Source organism: Thunnus albacares, chromosome 10, assembly GCF_914725855.1.
Source record: "Thunnus albacares chromosome 10, fThuAlb1.1, whole genome shotgun sequence".
NCBI classification, from domain to species: domain Eukaryota; kingdom Metazoa; phylum Chordata; class Actinopteri; order Scombriformes; family Scombridae; genus Thunnus; species Thunnus albacares.
This window is the reverse complement of record NC_058115.1, coordinates 3,597,036-3,621,645: the sequence shown is the minus strand read 5'-3', so window position 1 is coordinate 3,621,645 and position 24,610 is coordinate 3,597,036. Positions and strand designations below refer to the sequence as shown.

The following is a 24,610-nucleotide window of genomic DNA, read 5'->3' as shown; positions in this document are numbered from 1 at the left end:
TTGACTCCAAGGGGTCGCGGTTTTGCACGCCACCCCTCCGCCGCAGTCGACCAGAAAGTGGCCTTTACCCGAGGGACGCCTTTTGCTTGTTCTTTCACAGAAAAGATCAGGGGAGAGCGCGAACGCAGTCCCCCACTACCAGAAATTATGCAGTCGAGATTCCCACATTTGGGGAATTCGCAGGGGTCAGCACAACCGGAGTGCAATGGCTGAGCCTCGCCCTGGGTGAACCACCTTCTTGATCATGGTATCTCCCCTGCCAGGTAAGTATGAGTTGGAAGTGTCGGGTCCAGGGGCGTGACTCCTAGACACAGCACTCTGGCTGACGGTGCCTACAATGCATAACCCCAGAATCCAGTGCCTTTGGCCGCCGCTCCCCTCCGTCCCTCACCACATCTCCTGCAAAAAGCCACCCGGGAAGCTCTTTCTGTCTCTGACAAGGCGAAGCCAGGCAGCCGCTGCGCCAAAGCCTAAGACCTAAGCATGCTGGTGATGGAAGAATGCCTTGCGCATATTTCTTGCAAAGAGAAAGAACCACATCAATGAGGAGGGCAAATAATACACTTTCCTTCCGTCTCAAAGGCCACGCCCATTTCCCGCTGCCAGGACTCCCGGGTGCTCTGCATTACTGAACCCAGCTTCACAGAGCGCACCAGCGGCTGCCATACACAAACGCCGCCACTTTCTCGATAGGCTGCAAAGTTAGACGCGCCTCAAAGTCAATTTTTCCGCACTCCCTTTGACTCCAAGGGGTCGCGGTTTTGCACGCCACCCCTCCGCCGCAGTCGACCAGAAAGTGGCCTTTACCCGAGGGACGCCTTTTGCTTGTTCTTTCACAGAAAAGATCAGGGGAGAGCGCGAACGCAGTCCCCCACTACCAGAAATTATGCAGTCGAGATTCCCACATTTGGGGAATTCGCAGGGGTCAGCACAACCGGAGTGCAATGGCTGAGCCTCGCCCTGGGTGAACCACCTTCTTGATCATGGTATCTCCCCTGCCAGGTAAGTATGAGTTGGAAGTGTCGGGTCCAGGGGGGTGACTCCTAGACACAGCACTCTGGCTGACGGTGCCTACAATGCATAACCCCAGAATCCAGTGCCTTTGGCCGCCGCTCCCCTCCGTCCCTCACCACATCTCCTGCAAAAAGCCACCCGGGAAGCTCTTTCTGTCTCTGACAAGGCGAAGCCAGGCAGCCGCTGCGCCAAAGCCTAAGACCTAAGCATGCTGGTGATGGAAGAATGCCTTGCGCATATTTCTTGCAAAGAGAAAGAACCACATCAATGAGGAGGGCAAATAATACACTTTCCTTCCGTCTCAAAGGCCACGCCCATTTCCCGCTGCCAGGACTCCCGGGTGCTCTGCATTACTGAACCCAGCTTCACAGAGCGCACCAGCGGCTGCCGTACACAAACGCCGCCACTTTCTCGATAGGCTGCAAAGTTAGACGCGCCTCAAAGTCAATTTTTCCGCACTCCCTTTGACTCCAAGGGGTCGCGGTTTTGCACGCCACCCCTCCGCCGCAGTCGACCAGAAAGTGGCCTTTACCCGAGGGACGCCTTTTGCTTGTTCTTTCACAGAAAAGATCAGGGGAGAGCGCGAACGCAGTCCCCCACTACCAGAAATTATGCAGTCGAGATTCCCACATTTGGGGAATTCGCAGGGGTCAGCACAACCGGAGTGCAATGGCTGAGCCTCGCCCTGGGTGAACCACCTTCTTGATCATGGTATCTCCCCTGCCAGGTAAGTATGAGTTGGAAGTGTCGGGTCCAGGGGCGTGACTCCTAGACACAGCACTCTGGCTGACGGTGCCTACAATGCATAACCCCAGAATCCAGTGCCTTTGGCCGCCGCTCCCCTCCGTCCCTCACCACATCTCCTGCAAAAAGCCACCCGGGAAGCTCTTTCTGTCTCTGACAAGGCGAAGCCAGGCAGCCGCTGCGCCAAAGCCTAAGACCTAAGCATGCTGGTGATGGAAGAATGCCTTGCGCATATTTCTTGCAAAGAGAAAGAACCACATCAATGAGGAGGGCAAATAATACACTTTCCTTCCGTCTCAAAGGCCACGCCCATTTCCCGCTGCCAGGACTCCCGGGTGCTCTGCATTACTGAACCCAGCTTCACAGAGCGCACCAGCGGCTGCCGTACACAAACGCCGCCACTTTCTCGATAGGCTGCAAAGTTAGACGCGCCTCAAAGTCAATTTTTCCGCACTCCCTTTGACTCCAAGGGGTCGCGGTTTTGCACGCCACCCCTCCGCCGCAGTCGACCAGAAAGTGGCCTTTACCCGAGGGACGCCTTTTGCTTGTTCTTTCACAGAAAAGATCAGGGGAGAGCGCGAACGCAGTCCCCCACTACCAGAAATTATGCAGTCGAGATTCCCACATTTGGGGAATTCGCAGGGGTCAGCACAACCGGAGTGCAATGGCTGAGCCTCGCCCTGGGTGAACCACCTTCTTGATCATGGTATCTCCCCTGCCAGGTAAGTATGAGTTGGAAGTGTCGGGTCCAGGGGGGTGACTCCTAGACACAGCACTCTGGCTGACGGTGCCTACAATGCATAACCCCAGAATCCAGTGCCTTTGGCCACCGCTCCCCTCCGTCCCTCACCACATCTCCTGCAAAAAGCCACCCGGGAAGCTCTTTCTGTCTCTGACAAGGCGAAGCCAGGCAGCCGCTGCGCCAAAGCCTAAGACCTAAGCATGCTGGTGATGGAAGAATGCCTTGCGCATATTTCTTGCAAAGAGAAAGAACCACATCAATGAGGAGGGCAAATAATACACTTTCCTTCCGTCTCAAAGGCCACGCCCATTTCCCGCTGCCAGGACTCCCGGGTGCTCTGCATTACTGAACCCAGCTTCACAGAGCGCACCAGCGGCTGCCGTACACAAACGCCGCCACTTTCTCGATAGGCTGCAAAGTTAGACGCGCCTCAAAGTCAATTTTTCCGCACTCCCTTTGACTCCAAGGGGTCGCGGTTTTGCACGCCACCCCTCCGCCGCAGTCGACCAGAAAGTGGCCTTTACCCGAGGGACGCCTTTTGCTTGTTCTTTCACAGAAAAGATCAGGGGAGAGCGCGAACGCAGTCCCCCACTACCAGAAATTATGCAGTCGAGATTCCCACATTTGGGGAATTCTCAGGGGTCAGCACAACCGGAGTGCAATGGCTGAGCCTCGCCCTGGGTGAACCACCTTCTTGATCATGGTATCTCCCCTGCCAGGTAAGTATGAGTTGGAAGTGTCGGGTCCAGGGGGGTGACTCCTAGACACAGCACTCTGGCTGACGGTGCCTACAATGCATAACCCCAGAATCCAGTGCCTTTGGCCGCCGCTCCCCTCCGTCCCTCACCACATCTCCTGCAAAAAGCCACCCGGGAAGCTCTTTCTGTCTCTGACAAGGCGAAGCCAGGCAGCCGCTGCGCCAAAGCCTAAGACCTAAGCATGCTGGTGATGGAAGAATGCCTTGCGCATATTTCTTGCAAAGAGAAAGAACCACATCAATGAGGAGGGCAAATAATACACTTTCCTTCCGTCTCAAAGGCCACGCCCATTTCCCGCTGCCAGGACTCCCGGGTGCTCTGCATTACTGAACCCAGCTTCACAGAGCGCACCAGCGGCTGCCGTACACAAACGCCGCCACTTTCTCGATAGGCTGCAAAGTTAGACACGCCTCAAAGTCAATTTTTCCGCACTCCCTTTGACTCCAAGGGGTCGCGGTTTTGCACGCCACCCCTCCGCCGCAGTCGACCAGAAAGTGGCCTTTACCCGAGGGACGCCTTTTGCTTGTTCTTTCACAGAAAAGATCAGGGGAGAGCGCGAACGCAGTCCCCCACTACCAGAAATTATGCAGTCGAGATTCCCACATTTGGGGAATTCTCAGGGGTCAGCACAACCGGAGTGCAATGGCTGAGCCTCGCCCTGGGTGAACCACCTTCTTGATCATGGTATCTCCCCTGCCAGGTAAGTATGAGTTGGAAGTGTCGGGTCCAGGGGGGTGACTCCTAGACACAGCACTCTGGCTGACGGTGCCTACAATGCATAACCCCAGAATCCAGTGCCTTTGGCCGCCGCTCCCCTCCGTCCCTCACCACATCTCCTGCAAAAAGCCACCCGGGAAGCTCTTTCTGTCTCTGACAAGGCGAAGCCAGGCAGCCGCTGCGCCAAAGCCTAAGACCTAAGCATGCTGGTGATGGAAGAATGCCTTGCGCATATTTCTTGCAAAGAGAAAGAACCACATCAATGAGGAGGGCAAATAATACACTTTCCTTCCGTCTCAAAGGCCACGCCCATTTCCCGCTGCCAGGACTCCCGGGTGCTCTGCATTACTGAACCCAGCTTCACAGAGCGCACCAGCGGCTGCCGTACACAAACGCCGCCACTTTCTCGATAGGCTGCAAAGTTAGACGCGCCTCAAAGTCAATTTTTCCGCACTCCCTTTGACTCCAAGGGGTCGCGGTTTTGCACGCCACCCCTCCGCCGCAGTCGACCAGAAAGTGGCCTTTACCCGAGGGACGCCTTTTGCTTGTTCTTTCACAGAAAAGATCAGGGGAGAGCGCGAACGCAGTCCCCCACTACCAGAAATTATGCAGTCGAGATTCCCACATTTGGGGAATTCGCAGGGGTCAGCACAACTGGAGTGCAATGGCTGAGCCTCGCCCTGGGTGAACCACCTTCTTGATCATGGTATCTCCCCTGCCAGGTAAGTATGAGTTGGAAGTGTCGGGTCCAGGGGCGTGACTCCTAGACACAGCACTCTGGCTGACGGTGCCTACAATGCATAACCCCAGAATCCAGTGCCTTTGGCCGCCGCTCCCCTCCGTCCCTCACCACATCTCCTGCAACGTTGAAAACACTGCCGCAGTTTAACTCGGGTTTGTGGTGCACACACTCTCTTTCCTTTTCCCGTCATTCATTGCTCTACCAACCAAAACAAGAGTGTGTGAACGCCGCCACTTTCTCGATGGCTGACGGTGCCTACAATGCATAACCCCAGAATCCAGTGCCTTTGGCCGCCGCTCCCCTCCGTCCCTCACCACATCTCCTGCAAAAAGCCACCCGGGAAGCTCTTTCTGTCTCTGACAAGGCGAAGCCAGGCAGCCGCTGCGCCAAAGCCTAAGACCTAAGCATGCTGGTGATGGAAGAATGCCTTGCGCATATTTCTTGCAAAGAGAAAGAACCACATCAGTGAGGAGGGCAAATAATACACTTTCCTTCCGTCTCAAAGGCCACGCCCATTTCCCGCTGCCAGGACTCCCGGGTGCTCTGCATTACTGAACCCAGCTTCACAGAGCGCACCAGCGGCTGCCGTACACAAACGCCGCCACTTTCTCGATAGGCTGCAAAGTTAGACGCGCCTCAAAGTCAATTTTTCCGCACTCCCTTTGACTCCAAGGGGTCGCGGTTTTGCACGCCACCCCTCCGCCGCAGTCGACCAGAAAGTGGCCTTTACCCGAGGGACGCCTTTTGCTTGTTCTTTCACAGAAAAGATCAGGGGAGAGCGCGAACGCAGTCCCCCACTACCAGAAATAGAGGAGGGCAGATAACGGACAACCCTGACGGACGCCGCAGTTGATATCGACTGCTTTTGTCAGATGCCTGTTAACAACGAATTTGCTGGTAATGCCCCGGTACAGCAATCCCACCCAAGCTACAAACCTCTCTGGGAACCCCATTTTTAGCAGTACCTGGAAAAGGTACTGGTGCGAGACCCGATCAAAGGCTTTCTGAAAATCTAGATTGAGTACTACTAGCCGGATGTTTCTGTCTCTCGCGTAACAGATGGTGTCTCGGATCAGTACGAGGCTGTCGGTGATCTTCTTCCCCGGGATGGCACAGGCTTGATCCGGGTGAATCACCTCTTCTAAAACCAAGGACATACGTGATGCTAAAACTTTACTAAAAAGTTTGCAGTCAAAATTTAAAAGTGTGATAGGTCTCCAGTTCTTCAGGTCAGTCTTGTCTTTCTTTTTGTGAAGAAGAGTCACTATCCCTACTCTAAAACTGTCAGGAAGTCGGTAAAAATGCTCAAAATCCATAAAAACAGTAAGCAAGTCAGGTGCTAAAATGTCCCAAAAAGTCAAATAAAATTCCAAGGGAAGTCCATCTTGTCCTGGGGACTTCCCTTTCTTAAAACTCATAAGACATTTATTTAACTCAAAAATACTAAAATCTTGGGATAAAAGCACACTGTCCTTTACTGTGTTTTCAATGAATTTTAAGACTTCAGTCATGGTGTCCATTTCAATGTTTTTTTCCTTGTACAATTCTCCATAAAAATTTTCAACCGTTTCATTAATCTCTTCCATTGTGTTAGCCGTGCACCCATTGTCTTTTCTTAGTTTTAAAATGTTCCTCCCTTTATTTAAAATTTTCTTGAAGAAATATCGAGTGCACTTCTCCCCCTCTTCTATTTCCCGTTCCCTGCTCCTTAAAATGACACCCTTACTTTTTATTTCTGCTAAAACCGACATCTCTGTTTTAATTTGTTTAATCTCCTCATTAAAATCCATTCCATTTTGATTTAGTTTAAAATAGCGCTGTAGTCTTTTTTGCAGTCCCATCATGCGTCTGTCTTCTTTACTCTTTTTTCTCTTACCTGCTTTTCTAAAGAAAGTCTGGGTCTTTCCCTTCACCATTTCCCACCAGTGTGCACGTGAATCGTAAAAGTCTTGAAGGGTCTGCCACTCTTGGTACTGCTCCCTGTATTGACTAATGAGCACCTTATCTTCTAACAGGGAGCAGTTGAGTTTCCACAGACCACTTCCTAATGTCACACCCGAAGAGAGTGAAAGGGTGCAGGAAAGCATTAGGTGATCGGAAAAGAAAACGGGTCAATCTAGCATCGGTTGGTGGGCAGTCCCGTGTAAAAATATAGTCGATGCGAGAGGCTCTGGTGCCATCACCACTGAACCAGGTGAAGCCTTCCTCTCTGGGATGCATGGTTTTAAAACAGTCCTGGAGTTTAAAATCCTTGCAAATGCCCTGTAATAAAACCGATGTTTTATCCACTTTAAAATTATCCCCTGCTCCTTTCCTATCATTTCTACTTAAAATACAGTTAAAATCACCCCCTACAACTAATGGTACTCTGCCTAGCATGTGGAACTGCAGGTCTTCTAAAAGGTCATACCTGTCATTCTTCTCATTAAAGCCATAAATATTTAAAAGGTTAAAATCCTGTCCCATAAAAGTCAAATGTGTTAAAAGTGCCCGACCGTCTCTCACCACAGTGCTGCCCTTCACCAGAACTTGAGGATTTTTTATTAAAATGGCCACTCCATCGTTCTTGTTTTGATTTGACCTGCTCCATATTGATGATTTTGGCCACATATCCTCCCACTGTCTGTACTGTTTTAAAAACGGTAGGCCACATTCCTGTATTAAAAACACATCTGACTTAAAAGAATGAAGAAAGGATAAAACACTTTGGGCTCTAACTCTCGACTTCACACTTCTCACATTGATGGTTGAGAAGGTGAGTGTCATGAGTATGGTTAAAAACAACAGGCATGAAATTTTAAAAGACTAAAAAGGAGATTAAAACATTAAAATACCTTTAAAAAGCAAAACAAATGTTAGGCAATTTCTTGTGAATGTAGCTCTTCCTTCACTCCCACTGGTGAAGAGTGAAGGGGTTGAGCTCCATTCCCCGATCGGACTCTGGGGGTTGGCCTTGGACACAGTGTCGCATTTAATTTTGAGTCTCTAGGGGTTGATTGCAGAGCTATTGTTAAAAACGAGACCTCATTTGGTGAACTGGAGGGGAAGACTCTGGGTTCCTCCACAGATGAACTGTCTGAGAAAATCCCAACTCTTCCCCTCTTCTCTGAGACTACAGGAGACTCAGAGGACAATTCTGATGCAGGCCTCTTTGATTGCTGGGCTGCGGGGAGGGGGGAATCCTCGCTGTCTTCTTGTGATTGGACTTCTTCACATTCAGAGCTAGCTCCGCCCTCTGCCTGCATCACCTCATCCTCCACAGAACTCTCCACTGGTGGGGCTGTTGCAGGCCCCTCCCCCACTCCCGCTTCACCTGATTCCTCTCCTCCAATCACAGGATTTGGCGGGAGATTTGAATTTTCCTGCCCAGCCTCTTCTGGTAGCTCTCTTAACAGTTCAGCTTGTCCGCCATTTTTTACATTTTCCATTTGCTTCGCTGCCTTCAATTTGTTGGCAAAAGACTTGGGGCAATCTCTGAAGAGGTGGTTTGATTCTCCACAAAGATTACACCGTCTGCCATTGGAGCACTCCTCAAAAGTGTGCCCAATTTCTCTACATTTCCCACAAACAATCTGCTGGCATGCTTCTGCCAGGTGCCCATGCTCACCACACTTGCGGCAGAGCTTGGGCCGACCCTGGTAGTGAGTATAGCCCCTGTTTTCTCCCAGAACTACCATGGATGGCAGATGTTTCAAGCCCTGGAAGCCTTGGGGGTCCTGCCATTGTTGGATGGGGACCTTCCAAGCGCAATTCCAGATGCCATCCTCATCTCTCACTTTTGTAGCCTGGCCTTTTACAGTGCAATATCTCCCCAGCCACAAACAAATGTCCTCTGCATTCACTGTCTCATTGAACATCCTAACAATAACCGTTTTCAAAGCATTATCAGTCAGTTTCTCAACATTGAAAGCAGAAAACTGGGGTTTCACATTTTCAAAGCGTGTCCAGAACTCTCTTAGCAAAACAGCAGATCGAAAGCTTACATCAAAGCCTTTGTTGTTTGGCAAGGTCAAAATACAATTCAGGTCCTCTGGTTTAAAGTTCAATGTTTTCTGAACTAGCTTCCGGGAAAAGTCTAGTCTTGACATCCCTAGAAGCTTTCCATCTCTCTCCTGGAAGATAAAACGGACACTGTGGTGCCTCCGCATGCCGGTATGGGGGGCCGACATGGTGGAGGCACCACAAGTTAAAACAACTAAAAGCAACTAAAACCTTTAAAAGTGCAAATAAATATGCTAAAAGGCTCAAAAATACCAATAAATAACTAAAATACCTTAAAACCAACCAAAGTAAAGAAAAATAAAAGAGACTTACCTTTCTGTTCGGCTTGGTCAAGGTGTTACTTACCGCAGAGTACAGTTAGACAGTCCTCTGAGCCAATGAATTCCTATTTGTGTAAGATGTACAACTACAAATGGAGTTGAAATACTTAACACTAGGAATGAAGAGAATATCCTCCCAAGCAGTAGTAAGAAATTAATGCCACAACAGGCAAGAATTTTTACCACCAACAGGAGGCGACCGCAGTCTTAGCCAAAAGGCCGAGAAGCGATGAACCCTTGCGGTCTGCCGCCCGTGGTGCCCTCCTGCACAGGTCTCGCTCATCGCGGCGCAGTCGTTTCAAACGGCTCCAAGAACGACTTGTGCTTAGCGGCTCCGCCCAGGTGCACCTTGACGCAGCCGCACGCCTCCTTGAGGACAGCTGCTTGGCTTTTCACAAACACACGAGGCTCTGCCAAACTGCAAAGCCTGCCAAAAATAGGTTTAACTCGTGGGTGTTCCTCTCCACGGAAGTCTTTAGTAAAAGGCGAAAGACTTGTACGTTATGAAGAGAAACCAGAGTAAGTACAGCCCGCTCCTCAACAGCAGCCCAAAGACCCCAGTCGTCCCAGTCACCACCTTCACGGTGAGGCTCCCTTGGCTTGCCACGTACCAAATCCCAGGCCACACCCGTTTCCCCCATCACGGGCTCTATCCGATCGCAATGCTGAGATATTAAGGGCTGGCTGTCAGACGCAGGCTACCAAAACACAGAAATACTCAGGCGCCCGCATGCGCTCCATGGCTCCAGCAGGGAAGACGCAGCGCAGATCCAAGGGCTATTTTGGACCTATCGCAGCGCACGGCGACTTTCCCTCTTTGTCATGTTTGTCTGTCAACCAGACGTGCAAATCTCACGTTGTACGCTGCACTTTTGCCCCAGTTGTCATAGCTGACATATATACGCTCATTTGAGATGGGGAGCGTCATAAAGGCTGCTTTTCCACTCTCCCAAGCCATAAACGCTGCTGCCATCCGCTTTGACTGACGACAGTGACAGCTTGCACGCTGAGCCCTGCCGCTTTCCTCCGAGCACTTGGCTTTCCACAAAGCAAAGAGAAGGGTGCACCGTTCCCGGCGGCACTGCCATACCGGGTCGATGCGTGGAGTGAACGGAGCAAGCCCCTCTTTCAGCTCCAGGTGCTAAAAATCCGTTTAATACTTTGTCCCCGTATAGAGGACATATCAGATATTAAACTGATAAGAACAGATACTACACTTGATCTTAGCCAAAAGGCCGAGAAGCGATGAACCCCTGCGGTCTGCCGCCCGTGGTGCCCTCCTGCACAGGTCTCGCTCGTCGCGGCGCAGTTGTTTCAAACGGCTCCAAGAACGACTTGTGCTTAGCGGCTCCGCCCAGGTGCTCCTTGACGCAGCCGCACGCCTCGTTGAGGACAGCTGCTTGGCTTTTCACAAACACACGAGGCTCTGCCAAACTGCAAAGCCTGCCAAAAATAGGTTTAACTCGTGGGTGTTCCTCTCCACGGAAGTCTTTAGTAAAAGGCGAAAGACTTGTACGTTATGAAGAGAAACCAGAGTAAGTACGGCCCGCTCCTCAACAGCAGCCCAAAGACCCCAGTCGTCCCAGTCACCACCTTCATGGTGAGGCTCCCTTGGCTTGCCACGTACCAAATCCCAGGCCACACCCGTTTCCCCCATCACGGACTCTATCCGATCGCAATGCTGAGATATTAAGGGCTGGCTGTCAGACGCAGGCTACCAAAACACAGAAATACTCAGGCGCCCGCATGCGCTCCATGGCTCCAGCAGGGAAGACGCAGCGCAGATCCAAGGGCTATTTTGGACCTATCGCAGCGCACGGCGACTTTCCCTCTTTGTCATGTTTGTCTGTCAACCAGACGTGCAAATCTCACGTTGTACGCTGCACTTTTGCCCCAGTTGTCATAGCAGACATATATACGCTCATTTGAGATGGGGAGCGTCATAAAGGCTGCTTTTCCACTCTCCCAAGCCATAAACGCTGCTGCCGTCCGCTTTGACTGACGACAGTGACAGCTTGCACGCTGAGCCCTGCCACTTTCCTCCGAGCACTTGGCTTTCCACAAAGCAAAGAGAAGGGTGCACCGTTCCCGGCGGCACTGCAATACCGGGTCGATGCGTGGAGTGAACGGAGCAAGCCCCTCTTTCAGCTCCAGGTGCTAAAAATCCGTTTAATACTTTGTCCCCGTATAGAGGACACATCAGATATTAAACTGATAAGAACAGATACTACACTTGATCTTAGCCAAAAGGTCGAGAAGCGATGAACCCTTGCGGTCTGCCGCCCGTGGTGCCCTCCTGCACAGGTCTCGCTCGTCGCGGCGCAGTCGTTTCAAACGGCTCCAAGAACGACTTGTGCTTAGCGGCTCCGCCCAGGTGCTCCTTGACGCAGCCGCACGCCTCGTTGAGGACAGCTGCTTGGCTTTTCACAAACACACGAGGCTCTGCCAAACTGCAAAGCCAGGAGGCGACCGCAGTCTTAGCCAAAAGGCCGAGAAGCGATGAACCCTTGCGGTCTGCCGCCCGTGGTGCCCTCCTGCACAGGTCTCGCTCGTCGCGGCGCAGTCGTTTCAAACGGCTCCAAGAACGACTTAAAGGAACGAAATAAAGGAAATTAAAAGAGACTTACCTTTCTGTTTGGCCTGGTCAAGGTGTTACTTACCGCAGAGTACAGTTAGACAGTCCTCTGAGCCAATGAATTCCTATTTGTGTAAGATGTACAACTACAAATGGAGTTGAAATACTTAACACTAGGAATGAAGAGAATATCCTCCCAAGCAGTAGTAAGAAATTAATGACACAACAGGCAAGAATTTTTACCACCAACAGGAGGCGACCGCAGTCTTAGCCAAAAGGCCGAGAAGCGATGAACCCTTGCGGTCTGCCGCCCGTGGTGCCCTCCTGCACAGGTCTCGCTCGTCGCGGCGCAGTCGTTTCAAACGGCTCCAAGAACGACTTGTGCTTAGCGGCTCCGCCCAGGTGCTCCTTGACGCAGCCGCACGCCTCCTTGAGGACAGCTGCTTGGCTTTTCACAAACACACGAGGCTCTGCCAAACTGCAAAGCCTGCCAAAAATAGGTTTAACTCGTGGGTGTTCCTCTCCATGGAAGTCTTTAGTAAAAGGCGAAAGACTTGTACGTTATGAAGAGAAACCAGAGTAAGTACGGCCCGCTCCTCAACAGCAGCCCAAAGACCCCAGTCGTCCCAGTCACCACCTTCACGGTGAGGCTCCCTTGGCTTGCCACGTACCAAATCCCAGGCCACACCCGTTTCCCCCATCACGGGCTCTATCCGATCGCAATGCTGAGATATTAAGGGCTGGCTGTCAGACGCAGGCTACCAAAACACAGAAATACTCAGGCGCCCGCATGCGCTCCATGGCTCCAGCAGGGAAGACGCAGCGCAGATCCAAGGGCTATTTTGGACCTATCGCAGCGCACGGCGACTTTCCCTCTTTGTCATGTTTGTCTGTCAACCAGACGTGCAAATCTCACGTTGTACGCTGCACTTTTGCCCCAGTTGTCATAGCTGACATATATACGCTCATTTGAGATGGGGAGCGTCATAAAGGCTGCTTTTCCACTCTCCCAAGCCATAAACGCTGCTGCCATCCGCTTTGACTGACGACAGTGACAGCTTGCACGCTGAGCCCTGCCGCTTTCCTCCGAGCACTTGGCTTTCCACAAAGCAAAGAGAAGGGTGCACCGTTCCCGGCGGCACTGCAATACCGGGTCGATGCGTGGAGTGAACGGAGCAAGCCCCTCTTTCAGCTCCAGGTGCTAAAAATCCGTTTAATACTTTGTCCCCGTATAGAGGACATATCAGATATTAAACTGATAAGAACAGATACTACACTTGATCTTAGCCAAAAGGCCGAGAAGCGATGAACCCCTGCGGTCTGCCGCCCGTGGTGCCCTCCTGCACAGGTCTCGCTCGTCGCGGCGCAGTCGTTTCAAACGGCTCCAAGAACGACTTGTGCTTAGCGGCTCCGCCCAGGTGCTCCTTGACGCAGCCGCACGCCTCGTTGACGACAGCTGCTTGGCTTTTCACAAACACACGAGGCTCTGCCAAACTGCAAAGCCTGCCAAAAATAGGTTTAACTCGTGGGTGTTCCTCTCCACGGAAGTCTTTAGTAAAAGGCGAAAGACTTGTACGTTATGAAGAGAAACCAGAGTAAGTACGGCCCGCTCCTCAACAGCAGCCCAAAGACCCCAGTCGTCCCAGTCACCACCTTCACGGTGAGGCTCCCTTGGCTTGCCCAAATCCCAGGCCACACCCGTTTCCCCCATCACGGGCTCTATCCGATCGCAATGCTGAGATATTAAGGGCTGGCTGTCAGACGCAGGCTACCAAAACACAGAAATACTCAGGCGCCCGCATGCGCTCCATGGCTCCAGCAGGGAAGACGCAGCGCAGATCCAAGGGCTATTTTGGACCTATCGCAGCGCACGGCGACTTTCCCTCTTTGTCATGTTTGTCTGTCAACCAGACGTGCAAATCTCACGTTGTACGCTGCACTTTTGCCCCAGTTGTCATAGCTGACATATATACGCTCATTTGAGATGGGGAGCGTCATAAAGGCTGCTTTTCCACTCTCCCAAGCCATAAACGCTGCTGCCATCCGCTTTGACTGACGACAGTGACAGCTTGCACGCTGAGCCCTGCCGCTTTCCTCCGAGCACTTGGCTTTCCACAAAGCAAAGAGAAGGGTGCACCGTTCCCGGCGGCACTGCAATACCGGGTCGATGCGTGGAGTGAACGGAGCAAGCCCCTCTTTCAGCTCCAGGTGCTAAAAATCCGTTTAATACTTTGTCCCCGTATAGAGGACATATCAGATATTAAACTGATAAGAACAGATACTACACTTGATCTTAGCCAAAAGGCCGAGAAGCGATGAACCCCTGCGGTCTGCCGCCCGTGGTGCCCTCCTGCACAGGTCTCGCTCGTCGCGGCGCAGTCGTTTCAAACGGCTCCAAGAACGACTTGTGCTTAGCGGCTCCGCCCAGGTGCTCCTTGACGCAGCCGCACGCCTCGTTGACGACAGCTGCTTGGCTTTTCACAAACACACGAGGCTCTGCCAAACTGCAAAGCCTGCCAAAAATAGGTTTAACTCGTGGGTGTTCCTCTCCACGGAAGTCTTTAGTAAAAGGCGAAAGACTTGTACGTTATGAAGAGAAACCAGAGTAAGTACGGCCCGCTCCTCAACAGCAGCCCAAAGACCCCAGTCGTCCCAGTCACCACCTTCACGGTGAGGCTCCCTTGGCTTGCCACGTACCAAATCCCAGGCCACACCCGTTTCCCCCATCACGGGCTCTATCCGATCGCAATGCTGAGATATTAAGGGCCAAAAGGCCGAGAAGCGATGAACCCCTGCGGTCTGCCGCCCGTGGTGCCCTCCTGCACAGGTCTCGCTCGTCGCGGCGCAGTCGTTTCAAACGGCTCCAAGAACGACTTGTGCTTAGCGGCTCCGCCCAGGTGCTCCTTGACGCAGCCGCACGCCTCGTTGACAACAGCTGCTTGGCTTTTCACAAACACACGAGGCTCTGCCAAACTGCAAAGCCTGCCAAAAATAGGTTTAACTCGTGGGTGTTCCTCTCCACGGAAGTCTTTAGTAAAAGGCGAAAGACTTGTACGTTATGAAGAGAAACCAGAGTAAGTACGGCCCGCTCCTCAACAGCAGCCCAAAGACCCCAGTCGTCCCAGTCACCACCTTCACGGTGAGGCTCCCTTGGCTTGCCACGTACCAAATCCCAGGCCACACCCGTTTCCCCCATCACGGGCTCTATCCGATCGCAATGCTGAGATATTAAGGGCTGGCTGTCAGACGCAGGCTACCAAAACACAGAAATACTCAGGCGCCCGCATGCGCTCCATGGCTCCAGCAGGGAAGACGCAGCGCAGATCCAAGGGCTATTTTGGACCTATCGCAGCGCACGGCGACTTTCCCTCTTTGTCATGTTTGTCTGTCAACCAGACGTGCAAATCTCACGTTGTACGCTGCACTTTTGCCCCAGTTGTCATAGCTGACATATATACGCTCATTTGAGATGGGGAGCGTCATAAAGGCTGCTTTTCCACTCTCCCAAGCCATAAACGCTGCTGCCATCCGCTTTGACTGACGACAGTGACAGCTTGCACGCTGAGCCCTGCCGCTTTCCTCCGAGCACTTGGCTTTCCACAAAGCAAAGAGAAGGGTGCACCGTTCCCGGCGGCACTGCAGTACCGGGTCGATGCGTGGAGTGAACGGAGCAAGCCCCTCTTTCAGCTCCAGGTGCTAAAAATCCGTTTAATACTTTGTCCCCGTATAGAGGACATATCAGATATTAAACTGATAAGAACAGATTTTTCTTTCGAAAAAATTTATTGACACTCATTTCAAACACATTTCATCAAAGTTGTTCATATTCATGACATAAAAGTTACCTTGAAAATGCGATTCATAAATAAATACATAAATAAATAAATCAGTGTGATCTGTAAAACCACATTTAAAACAATAAAACTTTTGTTTTAAGAGGTATTACAGATAAAAGCAGCATTGTCACAGGTAAAAGCCATTCATAAAACACTTCTCATGTGGATGACAGTATGTTTTGAGTGTCCATTTTAAAAGTCTTTAAAAAGGAGTGCATTTCGTTAAGATGTTTTTGCCAGGTCCTTCTTTGTGCAGGAGCGCAGTGAGTCCCTACCAAGGGTAACTCATTCCGCTCTCCCAAACAACGGGTCTCTCGGGATCCTGTCGTGGTGGTCAGAGGAGACCCTCACCCTGATGCTCCTTCCCACCTGCCTCACCCGGAGAGCCAGGCCGCCGCTGCTTTGACCTTTTAGCGTGTAGCTCCGGCTCCTTCCTCCGAATGGGCACAGAGGCGATGCTTCTTTGTGGTTGTGTCCTAGGCCCGCCGCCAGCAGCTCCGGCCGCTTGGGCCGTGGCTGCGGCCATCCGGATCACAGCCACGGGGGGGATCTGCATGTGCTTTCTTACCAGCAAGTTTCTGGAGGTCCACATGGCGTCTTTGATGGCAGCTAGGGTGAGCCACTGCTTGGCAAAGTCATTCTTTTTTATCGCTGTTTGGCTCGCCCCATAGAGCACTAGTTGTGCTGTGAGGACCTCCCTTGCTGGCAAGTACGGGAATTGTAAGGAGCCGGCTGTTGCCCACTGGTCTACGGCAGCACTGCACTCCCAGAGCAGATGCCTCACCGACTCAGGCGCGCCACAACCAGGTCGGGGGCAGGTTGAGAGCGTTGACATGCCCCGGGAGTGCATAACGGACCTGACTGGGAGGATCTCATGAGCCACCATCCATGACAGGTCCCGGAGTCTGTTTGAAAGAGCGGAATGGTTGACGTTGCGCCAAACTGTCGAGGGCTCGCCGAATGCGAGCCCGCGCACTGGACTCACTGGTTCCCGCTCCTGCACAACAGAAATCAGAGACCGATGGTTATTTAAAATATGCAACTCCTCCTGCTCCAAGTTAAAATGCTTTAAAAACGTCTGGATAAAAGCATAAACCGGTGGCAGGTTAAAAGACACAGGCACTTTAAGATCTGTGGGTAAAAACTTCATCTTTCTGAGGTAAGATCCCATCCAGAATCGCGTCATTGCTTTTGTCTTGGGGTTTCCGGATGGGTCTGTAGCTATTTTGAGGTGCAGTGTTGTGTATCTACTTCCTAAAAACAGATATAGATCGGGCACTCCTTTTCCTCCTTTTTCTTTTGGCTTCTTCATGATCTCTCTTCTTAGCCTTTCCCACTTCGAGCCCCACAGAAAATAAAAGATGGCTCGGTCCAGATCTAAAAGCACTCTCCTAGGTGGGATAAAAACAGAACTGATCAGTAAAAGCAAAGGTAAAATCACTGCTTTAATGATTAAAACCTTTCCTTCCATGGTCAGTCCTCTAAGTCCCCAGTACCCTAGTCTTTGCCTTACTTTCCCTACCACGTCTGGCCAATTTGTTCTACCTCCCCCTTCCCTGTCAAATTTAATCCCCAGTATTTTCTGGTCAGTCTGGGTCATAGTCAAAGGGAGTCCTGTCGTCTCAGTCGCTGTCCATGGTCCATAAAACTGGGCTTGGGTCTTGCCTCTGTTTAATTTAGACCCAGAGGCCCGTCCAAACCAGTCAGTCAAGTCCAGCGTCCTGTTGACAGATAAAAGGTCAGTGCATAAAATGTTCACGTCGTCCATATATAAAACACACTTGGTGACAAGTCCCCCGCTCCCTGGAACTCCCACCCCATTGATTCGTTGGTCCCTTCTCAAGACCTGTGCCAGTGGTTCTATACAGGTGACATAGAGGAGGGCAGATAACGGACAACCCTGACGGACGCCGCAGTTGATATCGACTGCTTTTGTCAGATGCCCGTTAACAACGAATTTGCTGGTAATGCCCCGGTACAGCAATCCCACCCAAGCTATAAACCTCTCTGGGAACCCCATTTTTAGCAGTACCTGGAAAAGGTACTGGTGCGAGACCCGATCAAAGGCTTTCTCAAAATCTAGATTGAGTACTACTAGCCGGATGTTTCTGTCTCTCGCGTAACAGATGGTGTCTCGGATCAGTACGAGGCTGTCGGTGATCTTCCTCCCCGGGATGGCACAGGCTTGATCCGGGTGAATCACCTCTTCTAAAACCAAGGACATACGTGATGCTAAAACTTTACTAAAAAGTTTGCAGTCAAAATTTAAAAGTGTGATAGGTCTCCAGTTCTTCAGGTCAGTCTTGTCTTTCTTTTTGTGAAGAAGAGTCACTATCCCTACTCTAAAACTGTCAGGAAGTCGGTAAAAATGCTCAAAATCCATAAAAACAGTAAGCAAGTCAGGTGCTAAAATGTCCCAAAAAGTCAAATAAAATTCCAAGGGAAGTCCATCTTGTCCTGGGGACTTCCCTTTCTTAAAACTCATAAGACATTTATTTAACTCAAAAATACTAAAATCTTGGGATAAAAGCACACTGTCCTTTACTGTGTTTTCAATGAATTTTAAGACTTCAGTCATGGTGTCCATTTCAATGTTTTTTTCCTTGTACAATTCTCCATAAAAATTTTCAACCGTTTCATTAATCTCTTCCATTGTGTTAGCCGTGCACCCATTGTCTTTTCTTAGTTTTAAAATGTTCCCCCCTTTATTTAAAATTTTCTTGAAGAAATATCGAGTGCACTTCTCCCCCTCTTCTATTTCCCGTTCCCTGCTCCTTAAAATGACACCCTTACTTTTTATTTCTGCTAAAACCAACATCTCTGTTTTAATTTGTTTAATCTCCTCATTAAAATCCATTCCATTTTGATTTAGTTTAAAATAGCGCTGTAGTCTTTTTTGCAGTCCCATCATGCGTCTGTCTTCTTTACTCTTTTTTCTCTTACCTGCTTTTCTGAAGAAAGTCTGGGTCTTTCCCTTCACCATTTCCCACCAGTGTGCACGTGAATCGTAAAAGTCTTGAAGGGTCTGCCACTCTTGGTACTGCTCCCTGTATTGATTAATGAGCTCCTTATCTTCTAACAGGGAGCAGTTGAGTTTCCACAGACCACTTCCTAATGTCACACCCGAAGAGAATGAAAGGGTGCAGGAAAGCATTAGGTGATCGGAGAAGAAAACAGGGGTCGATCTAGCATCGGTTGGTGGGCAGTCCCGTGTAAAAATGTAGTCGATGCGAGAGGCTCTGGTGCCATCACCACTGAACCAGGTGAAGCCTTCCTCTCTGGGATGCATGGTTTTAAAACAGTCCTGGAGTTTAAAATCCTTGCAAATGCCCTGTAATAAAACCGATGTTTTATCCACTTTAAAATTATCCCCTGCTCCCTTCCTATCATTTCTACTTAAAATACAGTTAAAATCACCCCCTACAACTAATGGTACCCTACCTAGCATGTGGAACTGCAGGTCTTCTAAAAGGTCATACCTGTCATTCTTCTCATTAAAGCCATAAATATTTAAAAGGTTAAAATCCTGTCCCATAAAAGTCAAATGTGTTAAAAGTGCCCGACCGTCTCTCACCACAGTGCTGCCCTTCACCAGAACTTGAGGATTTTTTATTAAAATGGCCACTCCATCGTTCTTGTTTTGATTTGACCCGCTCCATATTGATGATTTTGGCCACATATTCTCCCACTGTCTGTACTGTTTTAAAAACGGTAGGCCACATTCCTGTATTAAAAACACATCTGACTTAAAAGAATGAAGGAAGGATAACACACTTTGGGCTCTAACTCTCGACTTCACACTTCTCACATTGATGGTTGAGAAGGTGAGTGTCATGAGTATGGTTAAAAACAACAGGTATGAAATTTTAAAAGACTAAAAAGGAGATTAAAACATTAAAATACCTTAAAAAGTAAAACAAATGTTAGGCAATTTCTTGTGAATGTAGCTCTTCCTTCACTCCCACTGGTGAAGAGTGAAGGGGTTGAGCTCCATTCCCCGATCGGACTCTGGGGGTTGGCCTTGGACACAGTGTCGCATTTAATTTTGAGTCTCTAGGGGTTGATTGCAGAGCTATTGTTAAAAACGAGACCTCATTTGGTGAACTGGAGGGGAAGACTCTGGGTTCCTCCACAGATGAACTGTCTGAGAAAATCCCAACTCTTCCCCTCTTCTCTGAGACTACAGGAGACTCAGAGGACAATTCTGATGCAGGCCTCTTTGATTGCTGGGCTGCGGGGAGGGGGGCATCCTCGCTGTCTTCTTGTGATTGGACTTCTTCACATTCAGAGCTAGCTCCGCCCTCTGCCTGCATCACCCCATCCTCCACAGAACTCTCCACTGGTGGGGCTGTTGTAGGCCCCTCCCTGATAAGAACAGATACTACACTTGATCTTAGCCAAAAGGCCGAGAAGCGATGAACCCCTGCGGTCTGCCGCCCGTGGTGCCCTCCTGCACAGGTCTCGCTCGTCGCGGCGCAGTCGTTTCAAACGGCTCCAAGAACGACTTGTGCTTAGCGGCTCCGCCCAGGTGCTCCTTGACGCAGCCGCACGCCTCGTTGACGACAGCTGCTTGGCTTTTCACAAACACACGAGGCTCTGCCAAACTGCAAAGCCTGCCAAAAATAGGTTTAACTCGTGGGTGTTCCTCTCCACGGAAGTCTTTAGTAAAAGGCGAAAGACTTGTACGTTATGAAGAGAAACCAGAGTAAGTACGGCCCGCTCCTCAACAGCAGCCCAAAGACCCCAGTCGTCCCAGTCACCACCTTCACGGTGAGGCTCCCTTGGCTTGCCCAAATCCCAGGCCACACCCGTTTCCCCCATCACGGGCTCTATCCGATCGCAATGCTGAGATATTAAGGGCTGGCTGTCAGACGCAGGCTACCAAAACACAGAAATACTCAGGCGCCCGCATGCGCTCCATGGCTCCAGCAGGGAAGACGCAGCGCAGATCCAAGGGCTATTTTGGACCTATCGCAGCGCACGGCGACTTTCCCTCTTTGTCATGTTTGTCTGTCAACCAGACGTGCAAATCTCACGTTGTACGCTGCACTTTTGCCCCAGTTGTCATAGCTGACATATATACGCTCATTTGAGATGGGGAGCGTCATAAAGGCTGCTTTTCCACTCTCCCAAGCCATAAACGCTGCTGCCATCCGCTTTGACTGACGACAGTGACAGCTTGCACGCTGAGCCCTGCCGCTTTCCTCCGAGCACTTGGCTTTCCACAAAGCAAAGAGAAGGGTGCACCGTTCCCGGCGGCACTGCAATACCGGGTCGATGCGTGGAGTGAACGGAGCAAGCCCCTCTTTCAGCTCCAGGTGCTAAAAATCCGTTTAATACTTTGTCCCCGTATAGAGGACATATCAGATATTAAACTGATAAGAACAGATACTACACTTGATCTTAGCCAAAAGGCCGAGAAGCGATGAACCCCTGCGGTCTGCCGCCCGTGGTGCCCTCCTGCACAGGTCTCGCTCGTCGCGGCGCAGTCGTTTCAAACGGCTCCAAGACCGACTTGTGCTTAGCGGCTCCGCCCAGGTGCTCCTTGACGCAGCCGCACGCCTCGTTGACGACAGCTGCTTGGCTTTTCACAAACACACGAGGCTCTGCCAAACTGCAAAGCCTGCCAAAAATAGGTTTAACTCGTGGGTGTTCCTCTCCACGGAAGTCTTTAGTAAAAGGCGAAAGACTTGTACGTTATGAAGAGAAACCAGAGTAAGTACGGCCCGCTCCTCAACAGCAGCCCAAAGACCCCAGTCGTCCCAGTCACCACCTTCACGGTGAGGCTCCCTTGGCTTGCCACGTACCAAATCCCAGGCCACACCCGTTTCCCCCATCACGGGCTCTATCCGATCGCAATGCTGAGATATTAAGGGCCAAAAGGCCGAGAAGCGATGAACCCCTGCGGTCTGCCGCCCGTGGTGCCCTCCTGCACAGGTCTCGCTCGTCGCGGCGCAGTCGTTTCAAACGGCTCCAAGAACGACTTGTGCTTAGCGGCTCCGCCCAGGTGCTCCTTGACGCAGCCGCACGCCTCGTTGACAACAGCTGCTTGGCTTTTCACAAACACACGAGGCTCTGCCAAACTGCAAAGCCTGCCAAAAATAGGTTTAACTCGTGGGTGTTCCTCTCCACGGAAGTCTTTAGTAAAAGGCGAAAGACTTGTACGTTATGAAGAGAAACCAGAGTAAGTACGGCCCGCTCCTCAACAGCAGCCCAAAGACCCCAGTCGTCCCAGTCACCACCTTCACGGTGAGGCTCCCTTGGCTTGCCACGTACCAAATCCCAGGCCACACCCGTTTCCCCCATCACGGGCTCTATCCGATCGCAATGCTGAGATATTAAGGGCTGGCTGTCAGACGCAGGCTACCAAAACACAGAAATACTCAGGCGCCCGCATGCGCTCCATGGCTCCAGCAGGGAAGACGCAGCGCAGATCCAAGGGCTATTTTGGACCTATCGCAGCGCACGGCGACTTTCCCTCTTTGTCATGTTTGTCTGTCAACCAGACGTGCAAATCTCACGTTGTACGCTGCACTTTTGCCCCAGTTGTCATAGCTGACATATATACGCTCATTTGAGATGGGGAGCGTCATAAAGGCTGCTTTTCCACTCTCCCAAGCCATAAACGCTGCTGCCATCCGCTTTGACTGACGACAGTGACAGCTTGCACGCTGAGCCCTGCCGCTTTCCTCCGAGCACTTGGCTTTCCACAAAGCAAAGAGAAGGGTGCACCGTTCCCGGCGGCACTGCAGTACCGGGTCGATGCGTGGAGTGAACGGAGCAAGCCCCTCTTTCAGCTCCAGGTGCTAAAAATCCGTTTAATACTTTGTCCCCGTATAGAGGACATATCAGATATTAAACTGATAAGAACAGATTTTTTTTCTTTCGAAAAAATTTATTGACACTCATTTCAAACACATTTCATCAAAGTTGTTCATATTCATGACATAAAAGTTACCTTGAAAATGCAATTCATAAATAAATAAATAAATAAATAAATAAATCAGTGTGATCTGTAAAACCACATTTAAAACAATAAAACTTTTGTTTTAAGAGGTATTACAGATAAAACCAGCATTGTCACAGGTAAAAGCCATTCATAAAACACTTCTCATGTGGATGACAGTATGTTTTGAGTGTCCATTTTAAAAGTCTTTAAAAAGGAGTGCATTTCGTTAAGATGTTTTTGCCAGGTCCTTCTTTGTGCAGGAGCGCAGTGAGTCCCTACCAAGGGTGACTCATTCCGCTCTCCCAAACAACGGGTCTCTCGGGATCCTGTCGTGGTGCTCAGAGGAGACTCTCACCCTGATGCTCCTTCCCACCTGCCTCACCCGGAGAGCCAGGCCGCCGCTGCTTTGACCTTTTAGCGTGTAGCTCCGGCTCCTTCCTCCGAATGGGCACAGAGGCGATGCTTCTTTGTGGCTGTGTCCTAGGCCCGCCGCCAGCAGCTCCGGCCGCTTGGGCCGTGGCTGCGGCCATCCGGATCACAGCCACGGGGGGGATCTGCATGTGCTTTCTTACCAGCAAGTTTCTGGAGGTCCACATGGCGTCTTTGATGGCAGCTAGGGTGAGCCACTGCTTGGCAAAGTCATTCTTTTTTATCGCTGTTTGGCTCACCCCATAGAGCACTAGTTGTGCTGTGAGGACCTCCCTTGCTGGCAAGTACGGGAATTGTAAGGAGCCGGCTGTTGCCCACTGGTCTACGGCAGCACTGCACTCCCAGAGCAGATGCCTCACCGACTCAGGCGCGCCACAACCAGGTCGGGGGCAGGTTGAGAGCGTTGACATGCCCCGGGAGTGCATAACGGACCTGACTGGGAGGATCTCATGAGCCACCATCCATGACAGGTCCCGGAGTCTGTTTGAAAGAGCGGAATGGTTGACGTTGCGCCAAACTGTCGAGGGCTCGCCGAATGCGAGCCCGCGCACTGGACTCACTGGTTCCCGCTCCTGCACAACAGAAATCAGAGACCGATGGTTATTTAAAATATGCAACTCCTCCTGCTCCAAGTTAAAATGCTTTAAAAACGTCTGGATAAAAGCATAAACCGGTGGCAGGTTAAAAGACACAGGCACTTTAAGATCTGTGGGTAAAAACTTCATCTTTCTGAGGTAAGATCCCATCCAGAATCGCGTCATTGCTTTTGTCTTGGGGTTTCCGGATGGGTCTGTAGCTATTTTGAGGTGCAGTGTTGTGTATCTACTTCCTAAAAACAGATATAGATCGGGCACTCCTTTTCCTCCTTTTTCTTTTGGCTTCTTCATGATCTCTCTTCTTAGCCTTTCCCACTTCGAGCCCCACAGAAAATAAAAGATGGCTCGGTCCAGATCTAAAAGCACTCTCCTAGGTGGGATAAAAACAGAACTGATCAGTAAAAGCAAAGGTAAAATCACTGCTTTAATGATTAAAACCTTTCCTTCCATGGTCAGTCCTCTAAGTCCCCAGTACCCTAGTCTTTGCCTTACTTTCCCTACCACGTCTGGCCAATTTGTTCTACCTCCCCCTTCCCTGTCAAATTTAATCCCCAGTATTTTCTGGTCAGTCTGGGTCATAGTCAAAGGGAGTCCTGTCGTCTCAGTCGCTGTCCATGGTCCATAAAACTGGGCTTGGGTCTTGCCTCTGTTTAATTTAGACCCAGAGGCCCGTCCAAACCAGTCAGTCAAGTCCAGCGTCCTGTTGACAGATAAAAGGTCAGTGCATAAAATGTTCACGTCGTCCATATATAAAACACACTTGGTGACAAGTCCCCCGCTCCCTGGAACTCCCACCCCATTGATTCGTTGGTCCCTTCTCAAGACCTGTGCCAGTGGTTCTATACAGGTGACATAGAGGAGGGCAGATAACGGACAACCCTGACGGACGCCGCAGTTGATATCGACTGCTTTTGTCAGATGCCCGTTAACAACGAATTTGCTGGTAATGCCCCGGTACAGCAATCCCACCCAAGCTACAAACCTCTCTGGGAACCCCATTTTTAGCAGTACCTGGAAAAGGTACTGGTGCGAGACCCGATCAAAGGCTTTCTCAAAATCTAGATTGAGTACTACTAGCCGGATGTTTCTGTCTCTCGCGTAACAGATGGTGTCTCGGATCAGTACGAGGCTGTCGGTGATCTTCCTCCCCGGGATGGCACAGGCTTGATCCGGGTGAATCACCTCT

At 50.7% G+C, this 24,610-nt stretch overlaps 21 non-coding genes and 3 pseudogenes across 21 annotated transcripts; all 24 read right to left on the bottom strand.

Moving 5' to 3' along the window:
- Positions 1-107: 107 nt before the first annotated feature.
- Positions 108-271, bottom strand: LOC122991478. Its single transcript, XR_006405874.1, has one exon. It is a non-coding gene; the product is annotated as a U1 spliceosomal RNA (small nuclear RNA).
- Positions 272-846: 575 nt separating this feature from the next.
- On the bottom strand, positions 847-1,010 carry LOC122991466. Its single transcript, XR_006405863.1, has one exon. It is a non-coding gene; the product is annotated as a U1 spliceosomal RNA (small nuclear RNA).
- A 575-nt stretch (positions 1,011-1,585) lies between these two features.
- Positions 1,586-1,749, bottom strand: LOC122991354. The gene has a single exon (XR_006405754.1). It is a non-coding gene; the product is annotated as a U1 spliceosomal RNA (small nuclear RNA).
- A 575-nt stretch (positions 1,750-2,324) lies between these two features.
- Positions 2,325-2,488, bottom strand: LOC122991237. Its single transcript, XR_006405653.1, has one exon. It is a non-coding gene; the product is annotated as a U1 spliceosomal RNA (small nuclear RNA).
- A 575-nt stretch (positions 2,489-3,063) lies between these two features.
- On the bottom strand, positions 3,064-3,227 carry LOC122991144. The gene has a single exon (XR_006405563.1). It is a non-coding gene; the product is annotated as a U1 spliceosomal RNA (small nuclear RNA).
- A 575-nt stretch (positions 3,228-3,802) lies between these two features.
- Positions 3,803-3,966, bottom strand: LOC122991142. The gene has a single exon (XR_006405562.1). It is a non-coding gene; the product is annotated as a U1 spliceosomal RNA (small nuclear RNA).
- Positions 3,967-4,541: 575 nt separating this feature from the next.
- On the bottom strand, positions 4,542-4,705 carry LOC122991145. Its single transcript, XR_006405564.1, has one exon. It is a non-coding gene; the product is annotated as a U1 spliceosomal RNA (small nuclear RNA).
- Positions 4,706-9,446: 4,741 nt separating this feature from the next.
- Positions 9,447-9,562, bottom strand: LOC122991298. The gene has a single exon (XR_006405702.1). It is a non-coding gene; the product is annotated as a U5 spliceosomal RNA (small nuclear RNA).
- A 533-nt stretch (positions 9,563-10,095) lies between these two features.
- On the bottom strand, positions 10,096-10,286 carry LOC122991239. Its single transcript, XR_006405655.1, has one exon. It is a non-coding gene; the product is annotated as a U2 spliceosomal RNA (small nuclear RNA).
- A 176-nt stretch (positions 10,287-10,462) lies between these two features.
- On the bottom strand, positions 10,463-10,578 carry LOC122991297. Its single transcript, XR_006405701.1, has one exon. It is a non-coding gene; the product is annotated as a U5 spliceosomal RNA (small nuclear RNA).
- A 533-nt stretch (positions 10,579-11,111) lies between these two features.
- On the bottom strand, positions 11,112-11,302 carry LOC122991249. The gene has a single exon (XR_006405665.1). It is a non-coding gene; the product is annotated as a U2 spliceosomal RNA (small nuclear RNA).
- Positions 11,303-12,081: 779 nt separating this feature from the next.
- LOC122991381 lies at positions 12,082-12,197 on the bottom strand. The gene has a single exon (XR_006405780.1). It is a non-coding gene; the product is annotated as a U5 spliceosomal RNA (small nuclear RNA).
- A 533-nt stretch (positions 12,198-12,730) lies between these two features.
- Positions 12,731-12,921, bottom strand: LOC122991234. The gene has a single exon (XR_006405650.1). It is a non-coding gene; the product is annotated as a U2 spliceosomal RNA (small nuclear RNA).
- Positions 12,922-13,097: 176 nt separating this feature from the next.
- LOC122991296 lies at positions 13,098-13,213 on the bottom strand. The gene has a single exon (XR_006405700.1). It is a non-coding gene; the product is annotated as a U5 spliceosomal RNA (small nuclear RNA).
- A 527-nt stretch (positions 13,214-13,740) lies between these two features.
- Positions 13,741-13,931, bottom strand: LOC122991233. The gene has a single exon (XR_006405649.1). It is a non-coding gene; the product is annotated as a U2 spliceosomal RNA (small nuclear RNA).
- A 176-nt stretch (positions 13,932-14,107) lies between these two features.
- Positions 14,108-14,223, bottom strand: LOC122991295. The gene has a single exon (XR_006405699.1). It is a non-coding gene; the product is annotated as a U5 spliceosomal RNA (small nuclear RNA).
- A 353-nt stretch (positions 14,224-14,576) lies between these two features.
- Positions 14,577-14,692, bottom strand: LOC122991294. The gene has a single exon (XR_006405698.1). It is a non-coding gene; the product is annotated as a U5 spliceosomal RNA (small nuclear RNA).
- Positions 14,693-15,225: 533 nt separating this feature from the next.
- On the bottom strand, positions 15,226-15,400 carry LOC122991256 (annotated as a pseudogene).
- A 4,377-nt stretch (positions 15,401-19,777) lies between these two features.
- LOC122991260 lies at positions 19,778-19,867 on the bottom strand (annotated as a pseudogene).
- Positions 19,868-20,043: 176 nt separating this feature from the next.
- Positions 20,044-20,159, bottom strand: LOC122991293. Its single transcript, XR_006405697.1, has one exon. It is a non-coding gene; the product is annotated as a U5 spliceosomal RNA (small nuclear RNA).
- Positions 20,160-20,686: 527 nt separating this feature from the next.
- Positions 20,687-20,877, bottom strand: LOC122991232. Its single transcript, XR_006405648.1, has one exon. It is a non-coding gene; the product is annotated as a U2 spliceosomal RNA (small nuclear RNA).
- A 176-nt stretch (positions 20,878-21,053) lies between these two features.
- On the bottom strand, positions 21,054-21,169 carry LOC122991292. The gene has a single exon (XR_006405696.1). It is a non-coding gene; the product is annotated as a U5 spliceosomal RNA (small nuclear RNA).
- Positions 21,170-21,522: 353 nt separating this feature from the next.
- Positions 21,523-21,638, bottom strand: LOC122991291. The gene has a single exon (XR_006405695.1). It is a non-coding gene; the product is annotated as a U5 spliceosomal RNA (small nuclear RNA).
- Positions 21,639-22,171: 533 nt separating this feature from the next.
- Positions 22,172-22,349, bottom strand: LOC122991258 (annotated as a pseudogene).
- Positions 22,350-24,610: the final 2,261 nt, after the last annotated feature.